Here is an 11262-nt window from a genome sequence, read left to right on the forward strand (position 1 = left end):
GAAAACTTCAGTCTTGAGTTTCAGAAACATTGAAGACACATTCTCAGTTAAAAAATCCATGCTCTTCTGTAAGGGAGAATGGAAAGGGGTTGTGAACACAAAACACAAAATAAAGCAAAAACATAGTCACTCTCACTCACAAACAGTGGTGACTAATAGCCATGACTGTTCATAAAGCTGAATTTATCTTTAATTTCCTCTTGAAAACTTTTTAGGAGCATGAGTAATATTATTTGACATTAATTTTCCAAGGAAGCTTCTTGTTGGGTTTGGGAAAGAAGTTGCCCTGTAAATACTGTAACAAATTCACCTGGATTGTATCAGACTCAGGTGATTACATTTCAGTTCCCTGAGAGAATTTGCTGTAGAAAGGACTCATTTGCAATAGCTACTTAAAAAACTTTGAGGAAAATGGTCAAAACAGAGGGCCTAGCTACTTTAAAAATCCTTTTCCATCCCCATGTACCTGAAGGAGAAAAACAAGTGTTAGCAGCTTTACAGAGATACACTATCTTCAACAACACATCTGGGAGGAATTTTGCTGAGAAAATGGCTCCAAAATGAAGTGAATGCGGCTGACATAATGGGAAAGGAGACAGATTTAGGATTTATCTTCATTCTCAAAGATTTTATTTCTTGTTATTCTTCAGGACAAGGACCTGCCAGGGAGGACACTCTGGCACACTGAAATCCATCTATTTTGCAGGGCAGCTCTGGGAGGGGGTAAACACACCATTTCAGTCTCACTATTGCACAGTTGGTAAATCCTTTTCAATAAGAATGGAGTTGAGCAGCAAAAGGGTATGATTCTGGGGGCAAAAAAAAAAGAGCTTAACTTTGCATATACAAGGAATGGGTCCAAAAATTTACGAAGTTTAAATTAGAAGGTTAAATCAAGAATCTATATAAATCTTCATTTTTCTATTAAACAACCGCTTTTCCAGTAAAATATTATCAACTTTCTCTGCAAAATACATTATATTGGTCAATATATGGAAGGATATGAATTATATTCTCATGAGCACAATAAACTTTGTAGATGTAGTTCTCAAAATATAATTACTTTTTAGAGCCATTTTCAGCTTCTTAAAGCCCTGCTACTAGTGGGCTAGTGTAGAAATATGATCAGCATCCCATGTTCCGGTATGGATGGAGAAGTTCCTTTCACCCCATTATGGTAGATAGTAATCCTTTAGCTTTGATCTGTGTGTTGGGAGCAGGACCTGAGGTTACTCATCTATCCCTAACGCAGTGGTGATAATAGTGATGGAGTGCAGCACAATACCAATATGAAGTTGGGGATGCTCTGGATTAGTGTTGGCACTGTCACTGCTGATGGATGCCAGTACTTCACAGCCTGGGAATGGGCAGCAAACAGCTCCCACACTCCTTTCCTGCATCCCTGAGGAGCATGGCGGCAGCTCAGGATCTGGTCTTCCTGCTCCACTTGGGTGCCTTCAGGTTGTCCTCCACCCTGTCCCACACTGGCAGGGAGCACCCCCAGCTCCATCCCTCACCCCAGCCCAATGGGAGTCCCAGCACCTATGGCCAGCCAGGCAGTGCCAGCGCAGAGGTGCCCTCCTTCCTCACTCCTGTCCATGTCTGTGCCTCTGCAAACTTCAAGAGCTGACACCTCAAGTGAGTGCCATGAGGATTAACCACTTTCACCTCCCTAACACCTGAAGCTGTCACAAGGGCCATACAGACGTTGGTAAGAGGATCCATAAACATGAGTCTCCATACACAGCAGTTCAGGTGTGTCTCACAGGTCTGGACCTGGCAAAGTCCCTTATTTAGCCTCAACCTAGCCAGGAACAAAGACAAGGCAGGGTCTCTTCAGATTTTGACAGGTTGGGGGAAAATTAGAGCATCCTCTTGAATAGAGATGGTTCCACCATGTCTCCAAACATCAACTGTATTTGTGTTGTTCACCAAGCAAGACTCCTCCACTTTATGAGCTATGTCACTGTATTCACCTTTAATGCTTTCCACCATGTGAAGTTACTCTCTTTGGATAGAGGGGAAAACTCTAGGTTGAATAATCAATTGTGTGTTTTCCTGGCCTGGGACTGTATGGAAGAGGAGACAGACCATCCCACCAACTACCTCCCTGCTGGTATCTTCCTGTGGGCCTCTCCTGTTGGTGTGGGAGACCAAGAAGCAGTTCCTGGAGTCTTGATCAGCTCATGTGCTGATCACCGCTGCAGTGGTGACTTCAGTGAGGGACGCACATTCATTCTGAAATGTCATTTTTATTCCTCCCACCAGTTGTGCTTTTATTTACTGTTTAATTTGTAGGCTTCTTCACTGCTCTCTCCACTGTCACCTGGATGCTGTGCCTCCAGACGTGTGCTGTTTCCAAACTGTGTGCTCATGGCTGTGGGGTTTAAGAACAAAAGAGAATTTTTAATGACCAAAATGCATCACATTTGATGCCGCCTCATTTGTTCACCTCCTGACTAGCCCGTGGCATGGCTGCTATCCTGCAGTCCTTTTTGTCTCTGTCCTATTCCCTTGGAGGTGCTTTTTTCTGAGCACGCACCTGTCTCCAAAGCAACTAACCACTTTTGCTGGGAGCGAGGCTGCTGTTCGCTGCCGCCTACACACGATACCTCCCATCATGGCTGTTCTCCATCGCCATAGAAACCATCCTCCCTCTGCGGTGCCATCCTGGCTGACCTGCTATTTGCTTTATCAATCTGTACCATCTATTCCCAGTGTGGATGCCTGTTTCTAGTAACAGAAACACCTTGTAGGTTATATCTCATGCCAGAACTAAGTTACTTCTCTTTTATCAGTGTGAAAGTGTGGAGCGGTTAGGTTTGGTTTTGGTTTTGTCAATTCTAGCAAAAAGACAAGCAAGTTTTTATCTGTGGTGATCTGTTTACCCACTGATTTTCTGATCCCATATTTCCCCCCCACTTTCCCCTGCCCCTAGCCCTGGCCACTCCCTCGGGCCCTCCCTATTGGTTCCTGTACCCCAACCCGCCCATGTACTGCCCCATAGCCCCTGAGAAAACCCCCCTGCACCCAGATCAGGAGGTCTCTCTACCTCTGGGGGTCGCCAGGATAAGATGTAACTATTAAAAGTCCTCTGAAACCCTCATGGGGAGACCCTTCTCGCCTCCTTTGCCATCACTGGGTTGTAGAGCTGATAGCTGCTGGAGCAAAACTGCGGAGCCATCCGAAATGGACTACGGGAGTGCAACAATGGTCTCACTGCCCTAAGCAGCTTCGCTGAGCTCTCAGGGAAAGCTGCAGCTTGCTAAACTAAACCTAGTACTGCAACATTTATCTTTCAATCACTTGCCTGAAAAATATTTGTTTTACATTATGTTTTAACAGCTTAATCCCTCAGGAAGAGACAAGGAGCAGAGGTTGACAGCTGGAGGTTGTATTGCTTTTTCTTTCTACCTCTCTAATTTCCTTCAAAGCAAGTTAGTTCCTGGAACAGATTATTACTTTTAAAAACCACTCAAGGTTTCCAGAAGTCTGAGAATGACCCCATTAACCACTCCAGAGTGCACTTCCCACCAGCATTGCAAGTAGCGCGGGTTTGCTTTGCCTGCTGGAGTCCTGGAGGAGATCTGGCATGTGCCAGGACCCTTCCATTACCTCCAAACCCTGAGAGAACATCACATTTGGTCCAGACCCTCCCTACATGGAAGGCAAGAGAGGATGTGAGCGTTTCAAGGAGACTCACCTGGTTCCAAATTTTGCATGGTGAAAATGGAACTCCCTTTTTACCCTTGAGGGGCACCTACTTGGTATATAGCAACTTATGTGCAAAATATGGTGGCAGGAATTGCATGTCAGACATTGAAGTTGACTTTATGAAAGTTTGTCCCACCTCTGTCTTCTCTTTTTTTCTGCTATATTATTTGACAGACAGATGGGAAAATATAAGGAAACAAGGAGGCAGTACTGCTTACAGAGCCTTTTTAGTATGCACTGCTTTCTCTCTAGGAAAGTATCTTTGCACCCTGATCACATCACCTCTCAGGCTCTTTTTATCATAAACTAAACAGACTGCAGTGTTCATGAGTAAGGACTTTTTCCAAGCCTTCAAATAATTTTACTGGCTCGTCACCTCTTCTGAATATTCAGGATCAATTTCAGTCTTTCAGCCTGAGGGTCTCTGGGTTTAGATTTTCTTTCACATTCTGTCCCAGTTTGCTAATTCTCAGTCCAAATGTTCCCACTTTTTCCATGTCATCTCTGCAAGGAAGAGCTTCTTACGACAATGGGTGAAAATACAGGGCACTGCTTTCCTTTGGCATGACCGTGCTGATGTTCACTCTTCCCCTGGTGTGAATCAATCCCCCAGGAGCTCTATTTGTTGAGTGCTCTCCAGCATGATTTGTGTTCACTTACTGCATCTCAACAGCCGCTGCTCCTTGAGGGAGGGATGCAAATCCTTGTCAGGAGGTTTCAGAAATCCTGTTCTGCCACTGCTGTGTTGGACAGTGTCCCACCCCATACGGAACAAAACTTTCTCATTTAAATACTGACACACATGAGTTTATTATCCATTTTCTGCAGGCATTTTTCTATCACACGGAAATGGTCACCGGAATGATGAACAAAAAGGCAGGGATTCCAGCCAAACCCATGTCTGCATTTAGTTCCAATAGGTAGCCAGAGAAATGCTTGGAAGTATTCAACCAGCTCTGGTTTTTAATATTGTGTTTACATGTGTAATGACCATGTGCACATAATAGCTGTCCCCTCCCTGCTCCACCCAGCACTTCCCAGTATTGCTCACTATAGCTTCGAGCAGATATGCCTTATGGCCATTCCCAAACTGGCAATGGCATAATCCAGGGAAAGCACCTCAGCCATTACACATGCAAATGCACTATCAAGAACATTATTTTAATAGATTTTTCACAGATAGCTTCTCCTGTTTGTTCCACTCACCATCCCAGAGACCCATTCAGACTGGGATGCAGGGAAGGGGAGACACCAAGAGGGAGGCAGGGACACACAGCAGTTTTACTGCTGCCTGTGCTCCTCAAGACCATCACAACTTGGAGCTTCCCAGAAAAGAAAAACAAGCCAGTCACCTGACCACTTCTGGCAGGTGACTCTTCTGTGAGATAAAGCACCTGGAATCACAGCTGGACTGGCCCAAACCCAAGCACAAGGGCCCCGAGTGCTTTAGCCCACCCTTGGTCAAAACCTGCCTTGATTTCCAGCTGCTCAGAGCAGCAGTAAGCAGCAGTGGCCAGCTTGTACAGCCAGCTTCTCCTCCCAGCTATTTCCAGCTCTGCAGCATCTTTTCAGACCTGCTCCTGCAGCGATCTTGTTGATGCAGCTTTCAGCATGAACACAATATGAGCTCCCTTAGCAGCAGCAGAAAATTATCTGTGAGCACTGGTCAAAGCTGTGAGGACATGTGCAGTACAGAGCGTCCATGCAAAAGCACTGGAGCACGATGAAAAGGAGGATTTAGCATCATTGAGGACATCTGTAGCAACAACATTTTCCCACCCTGTACCTTTAAACTTTGCTGGGAACATTATTCATTAAGCTGTGGTCAGTGCAGGAAATCAGTTTTGGACATCTTAACAGAGGCAATCATTTACTGTGCTTGCTTCTTTATGAGTTCTCCTTGGATTCAAGCAAATAGAGTGGCCACTTGGCAGCAAGTGTAAAGTGCAGGGTCGCATCCCCCTGGAAAAAAATCAGGATCCACCTTTATTTTGGTTGCTGCCATCAGAGCCAGAGAAGCTGAGGGTGCAACAGTGGCACTGAGTTGGGCTGGAGGGGTCAGAAAGGCAGCAGGGTCACACACCTTGCGGTTTGGGCACATTGCTTTTCTGACATGTGTGTGACATGTACTTGCATGGCACTTGCACATCATAAACACCCCAATTAAATTATAAACTCATCCATTTTCAGTCCAAAAGAGGCACTTCCTTTACTGTAACCCATGCTGCTACCCACGTAGCAATAAACACACAGCATCCCAATGCTGCACTACTCTGTGGTAAAGTAAGCTATGAGGACTAAAATCAGTTTTAAGCCCTCAATGCATCATTCCTGTCCTTATGTATTATTAAACTGTGCTCTAATTCCCAATGCAGCAGGATGAAAATGAGTAGGAGTCGGTGACAACCTACAGCCAGCATTTGTGTTTATTTTACCCAGAAGAAGAAAAATGTCTTGGCCATTTTCCTGAATTAAAAATTGGGTTTGTGTTGCTTGCTGAGCTGGGATAATATGATCAAAGGATGAAGCAGTGGAGTAGAAAACACCAAACTGTTAGCCCCATAGCCATAGGAGAGCTGCTCCTTTATTTTGTTGTGCAGTGCCTGGCTGTGAGGATCACTGGCCTGTGGGCATGACAGCAACGCAGATCTGCCTCAGCATCGCAGTGATGGGAAATGGCACAGGAGGAAGAAGAACAAGCAAACAGCTAAAGTGACCACACTCATTGTGTTTACCATGGCCAAGGCCTGCTGTCTTCCACCTGCTGGCCATGCATTTATAATGGGATTGCTCTGGGATGTGATTTCTTTAGGGAATGAATTCCAATTTCCATAACAAATTCAGCCCTTGAGAAGCACAATCTACAGCACTCTGTGGCTAATAGCTGTCTCACTGACAAGTTATGCTATTCACAGCCCTATTTTATCACTAAAGGGTTGATGGAGATGACAATCCTATTTTTACCTGTTCTGCCTTGCCCATGAAAAACTCTGTTTACCCCATACTCCTCTTTCCAAATGCTTCTTTACAGAAAGAAACATTGTGTGAGTGGGATCATTCATGTAACCATTGCTACTGGAGAAGGACAGAAAGACTTCGCAGTCTTCCTGGAAGCAAATGGAAAGATGGTATGGCACCTATCTGCTACCAAACCACTGCTCGTGAGCACTTCCAAGGAGCTGCCTCACTAGAGTAAAACCAGAACTGTCAAGTGCCAAGACACATTGCTGACTCCATGAATTCCTAGAAATTTTTGCAGTTAACTTTTGTTGTCATGTCACTAAAGGTATTCAAGAACATTTTGATATGGCCTAACCTGTTATTACCCTCCCAGGGCAGGGTACAGGAAATGAAGATGGCAATCACCCACTGTTAATTACCCTGTCCATTAGTTAATCCTTTTCTTCTCATGCCCAGGAAGATTTCGCCCAAGATGAGCTCCTGCTCTTCACCTCCATGGAAGAGTGAAAGAGGCCAAAGCTTGAGCAGCTCCAGCCATCTGCAAGTGGACCCCACCAAACAAGCTCCAGCTCCACCAACTGCTCCTCAGTAATGCAAAGCTCCTTCCTCCCTGTATCAGCTCATCCCTCACCTCTGCAAAAGGTGCAGTGAGACCTTGGGAGTTCAAGCAGAGCACCCATGGGGTAGAGTGAGCAATCCCAGGGGTTTCCATGCTTTGAGGAGATCACCATTAGTCTCTTCACCCAAGAGGGCTTCTGCCAGTTTGTGCACCAGCAGAAGATGCTGCAGGGTTTCACACTGGAGGAAAAAAACCTGTCCTTTTTTTCTGAACTGAGAAATAGCCTTTGGAAAAAGCAGGAACTCAAAGTGTGCTCATTCCTCCCCTTACAACACTGAAATAATAACAAGGCTGCATTTTTGTGAGCAAACAACAAGATCTGCCTCAGTGCAAGGATCATGGAAGAAGAGCATGAGTCAGGAGACCTGGACCTGATCCTTTGATGTGCTGCATTCCGAGGGTCTGGGAGAGCTCAGCAGCTTTCCACGTTCCCCCAACTCCAGTGCTACCATGGCTTGCCCAGCTCTCTGAGCAGAAGGAGAAGCTGGGGAAAGCATAAGATGCTTTTTGGGTGGAGGAAGTCCAGTAACCTGCAAAACTATGAATAGCTTTATGTTACTCAAGGCACAAAACCAATTGAGAGGGGAGAAAGAAACCCAACTCTAAATCTTTTCCCTATTAAAATAGAAGCTCTTCAGGTTCCTCTTCAGCATATTCATATAAGGCAAGATGCACATGTCTTGATTTCAGCTATGAAAATTGTGGGTATCTCATCTAAATACTTTTGGAGAAGGAAAAACAGGATGATGACTTTAGCTATGATTTAAGAATATAAATTAATGTGTGGGCACTGTGGACTGTGAGGGCTTTGGGTCTGGTGCCATGACCCATGGGAACAGAGACATTAATCTGCATCTGGGAAAAGAGTATAATTTCAAACCAATGTACTGTTGGTCAAAATGAGTATTGCCAAAGCAGTGTTGCCATAAATTGTTAAGAATTTCTTTTTGCTTTCAGCACTAAAAGTTTTGAAAGAAAATCCTGATTTTCCTCTATGAGAGAGGCTCTCAGAGAAACAGATTTTGCTCTCTCTTTTGTGGCCTTCACCATGCAAACTCTCTAACTGAAAGGACCATTTATGAAGAAAGGCAATAGAATTGTGCTTTTCTTTTAGACAGAGAAAAGGCATCCTCTGCATTGTAAGAGAAATATCATTTGCAGCCCAATGACAGTATCTCTTTGTAAGCCTTCAGAGCCAAAAACAATTAAATTCAAACCTTTATCCATCAATATAAAGTCCCACTTTCTCAGCTAATAAAACCTCGAAGAGCATCCTGTTAACCATTGTAACATCCCTAGATGAAAAGCTGCTTCTTTTTTCCCCCCCTTGTGTTTTCTCTTGTGTTAAATTAAGCATTTCACAACAATTTACAATATAATTAAAATTCAGAGTCTTCAGGATGGGATGGAATAATTGCAATTACTCATTGTGAAAATGGGCGTGGAAAAAGTCTTATGACTTGTTCTTACTGATCCAACTCACACTTCATTACAGTACACGCAATACTTCATTTGTGAAACCAGTGTAATTGTATTTGCAATCTGTGCTATCATGATGGTGTGAGGGAAACAAGCAGCCTGTGAGCAGGGTGGCCACCGAGCACGCTGCCCAGCCTCCTGGTCGTGCTGAAATCGCCAGCAAAGCAAAATAAAATGCTTTTGCTTAGCAGGAACAATACTCTGATCTCACCCTCCAAACAGAGAATTTCCTGCTCCTGCTGCTCTGATTCAGCAGCTTGCTCTGAGCAACAGGAAGAAAACAAAGAGGAAGAGGTCAGGGAGGAAGGCAGAGGTGGAAGCCCGGCGCTCACCCATCCTCTCCTGCTGGTCCTCCTGCCGCAGCCTCGCACGTCCCGCAGCCCTGGAGCTTGGGGCTGGAGCTGGTCCCGATGCCGGGATCCATCCGTAACTCTGGTGTGGTTTTCCCGTGCAGCCACAGCGCTCTCTGCCTCTCGCCTCTCCCCAGGTCCACCTGCAGAGCCAGTACAGGAAGGGTCCGTACAACACCCAAATTTTTTGGGGGTAGATGGAGAGATCCTGTGTCATTTTACCAACTGATGTGCACCATCCACAGCCATGGAAGTACAAGGTACTAGGAATTCAGAGTGACTCCTGTAAGCCCATCTCCTTCCCACTGACACATTAAATCTCCTCATTAAGACAGATGAAAGGATGGCACTAGAGGCATGCAGGGGAAGAGTAATGCCAAGCTGTGGCAATTCCCTTCCCTTTGCATCCACGACAGCCATGCAAGCCTAGCCTGCAAATAGTAAGGCAGTGAATCACCCTGCTACTCTGGATGTGGCTCTTACTGCTTTTATGCTTGATATCATGGATGTCAGTGAGGTTCCTCCTGATTTACTACAGCAGCCTGAGATGAACAGGAGCATGCAAGGCTCATGAAGCAGAGCCATATGATTGCAGCACAGCCTCCTGAAAAGCAAGACACGAAGACAAAGATGGGACTGGGAGCAGCACAGCAGAGCCCTCAGAGTCTCGGTCAGCATTGGACAGAAGCTGGACTAGAACAAACAAATTTGAGCAGAGACCACGTCCTATTACATTGCTAACTTAAATGCTGATTAAATTACCTTTTCAATTTGTATTTACCTGAGGAATCAAATGTATGTACTGCTGGTGGTATTCAAAGGCTCCCTGCAGGTTGATCTGCAGCTTGTGATGACAGGCTTCCTAGTGGAATGCTGGCACTGAGTACCAGCAACACAGTACTGGTAGGTCCCACACCGAAACCTTCCCACCTTAGCATTTAACATGGACAGTTATTTATGCAGTGACTCATGAAAAACAAATAAACAAATAAGAAGGGAAGGGAAGGGAATTAATTTTTCTCAGGTTTTCTGCAGCTGAGCTAGTAACCCCCAAGGTGAGAAACCCAGGCACCAAGCTCTGGCACTCTGCAGTGAAAGCAGGGCTGCCCCTGCAGACAGGCAGCATAAGGCTGGTTTGCCCCACAGCCCCTGTACTAAGTGAACTACTCAGATGAATATCCTTACACAGCAGCCACAGCTTTTGCCCCAAGGCTCTAGAAATGCTGTCTCGGTGCTGGTACATTAACTAGGGCCGGGGCCCCAGCCTAGGTACTGGCAGGCAGGTGTCCACACACTGGCATGCTCAGGGCCAGGAGCCACAGTCCCTCAGAGGCAGCCTGGAAGGGATCACCTTGTCCTTGAGATGTGAGCTCTGCCCCCAAGCCAGAGGCCCCTGTGGTGCAGGGTGATGGTGAGGATGAAGGCTTTTGCAGAGCTGGGGTAGGACACAGTGCCACATGTACACCTGAATTCAAACTGGAAGCCACCTCCCCTTGGCTGGGAAGGCAGAAGTACCCCGCGAGTCACCACTGGGGAAGCCCCCAGGGCTGCAGGGTTTGCTTATGGCAGGGCCCTGTGGGGAAGTCCAGCAGCTGGCCCCAACACTCACCTGCAACCCCTGCACAGCCCTGATGTGTAGCTCGGCTGCAACCCAAAAGCATTCATCATTAAAAAACCCAATTCTACGTATATTTAACTCCCTAGAAAGATTATGTGAGTCAGTATGATGGCATCGTTAACCCACAAGTTCATCATCTACTGCACCAACCCCTATCTGCCATATCCCTTGCAGTCCTGGACTTTGCTCTTGGAAAGTTCTGTGCCTTATACAGGGCATTTGCCCATGCAATAAGGAAATAGCATTGTAAATTTGTTTTCCTTCTTTTCCCTTTTTTTTATTAGCAGCCTCATGTAATGGGCTGACAACAGGTTAATTGTATCTAATGTAAAATTTCCAGGAGTTTCATTTTGCTCTGCAGTGCATGTGTGTGACAGATACGAATTGTGTTTAGTACTCACATGAATACCAGGATAATAGCCCAGTGGATCTCACTGCTTAGACTATGGAAATAGAAAAAAAAGCCCTCTTTCTGGATCTGTATGGCTATTTCTTGCCAGCCTAGATCCAGCTGTATGCAA

At 45.6% G+C, this 11262-nt stretch overlaps 1 long non-coding RNA gene across 1 annotated transcript; it reads right to left on the reverse strand.

The window, feature by feature from the left end:
• Nucleotides 1-1050: 1050 nt before the first annotated feature.
• On the reverse strand, nucleotides 1051-10011 carry LOC125323443. Its single transcript, XR_007202521.1, has 3 exons — nucleotides 9905-10011; nucleotides 9106-9266; nucleotides 1051-2377 (listed from the first exon to the last, which is right to left on the reverse strand). It is a non-coding gene; the product is annotated as an uncharacterized LOC125323443 (long non-coding RNA).
• Nucleotides 10012-11262: the final 1251 nt, after the last annotated feature.

This window comes from Corvus hawaiiensis, chromosome 3 (genome assembly GCF_020740725.1).
Source record: "Corvus hawaiiensis isolate bCorHaw1 chromosome 3, bCorHaw1.pri.cur, whole genome shotgun sequence".
NCBI classification, from domain to species: Eukaryota; Metazoa; Chordata; class Aves; order Passeriformes; family Corvidae; genus Corvus; species Corvus hawaiiensis.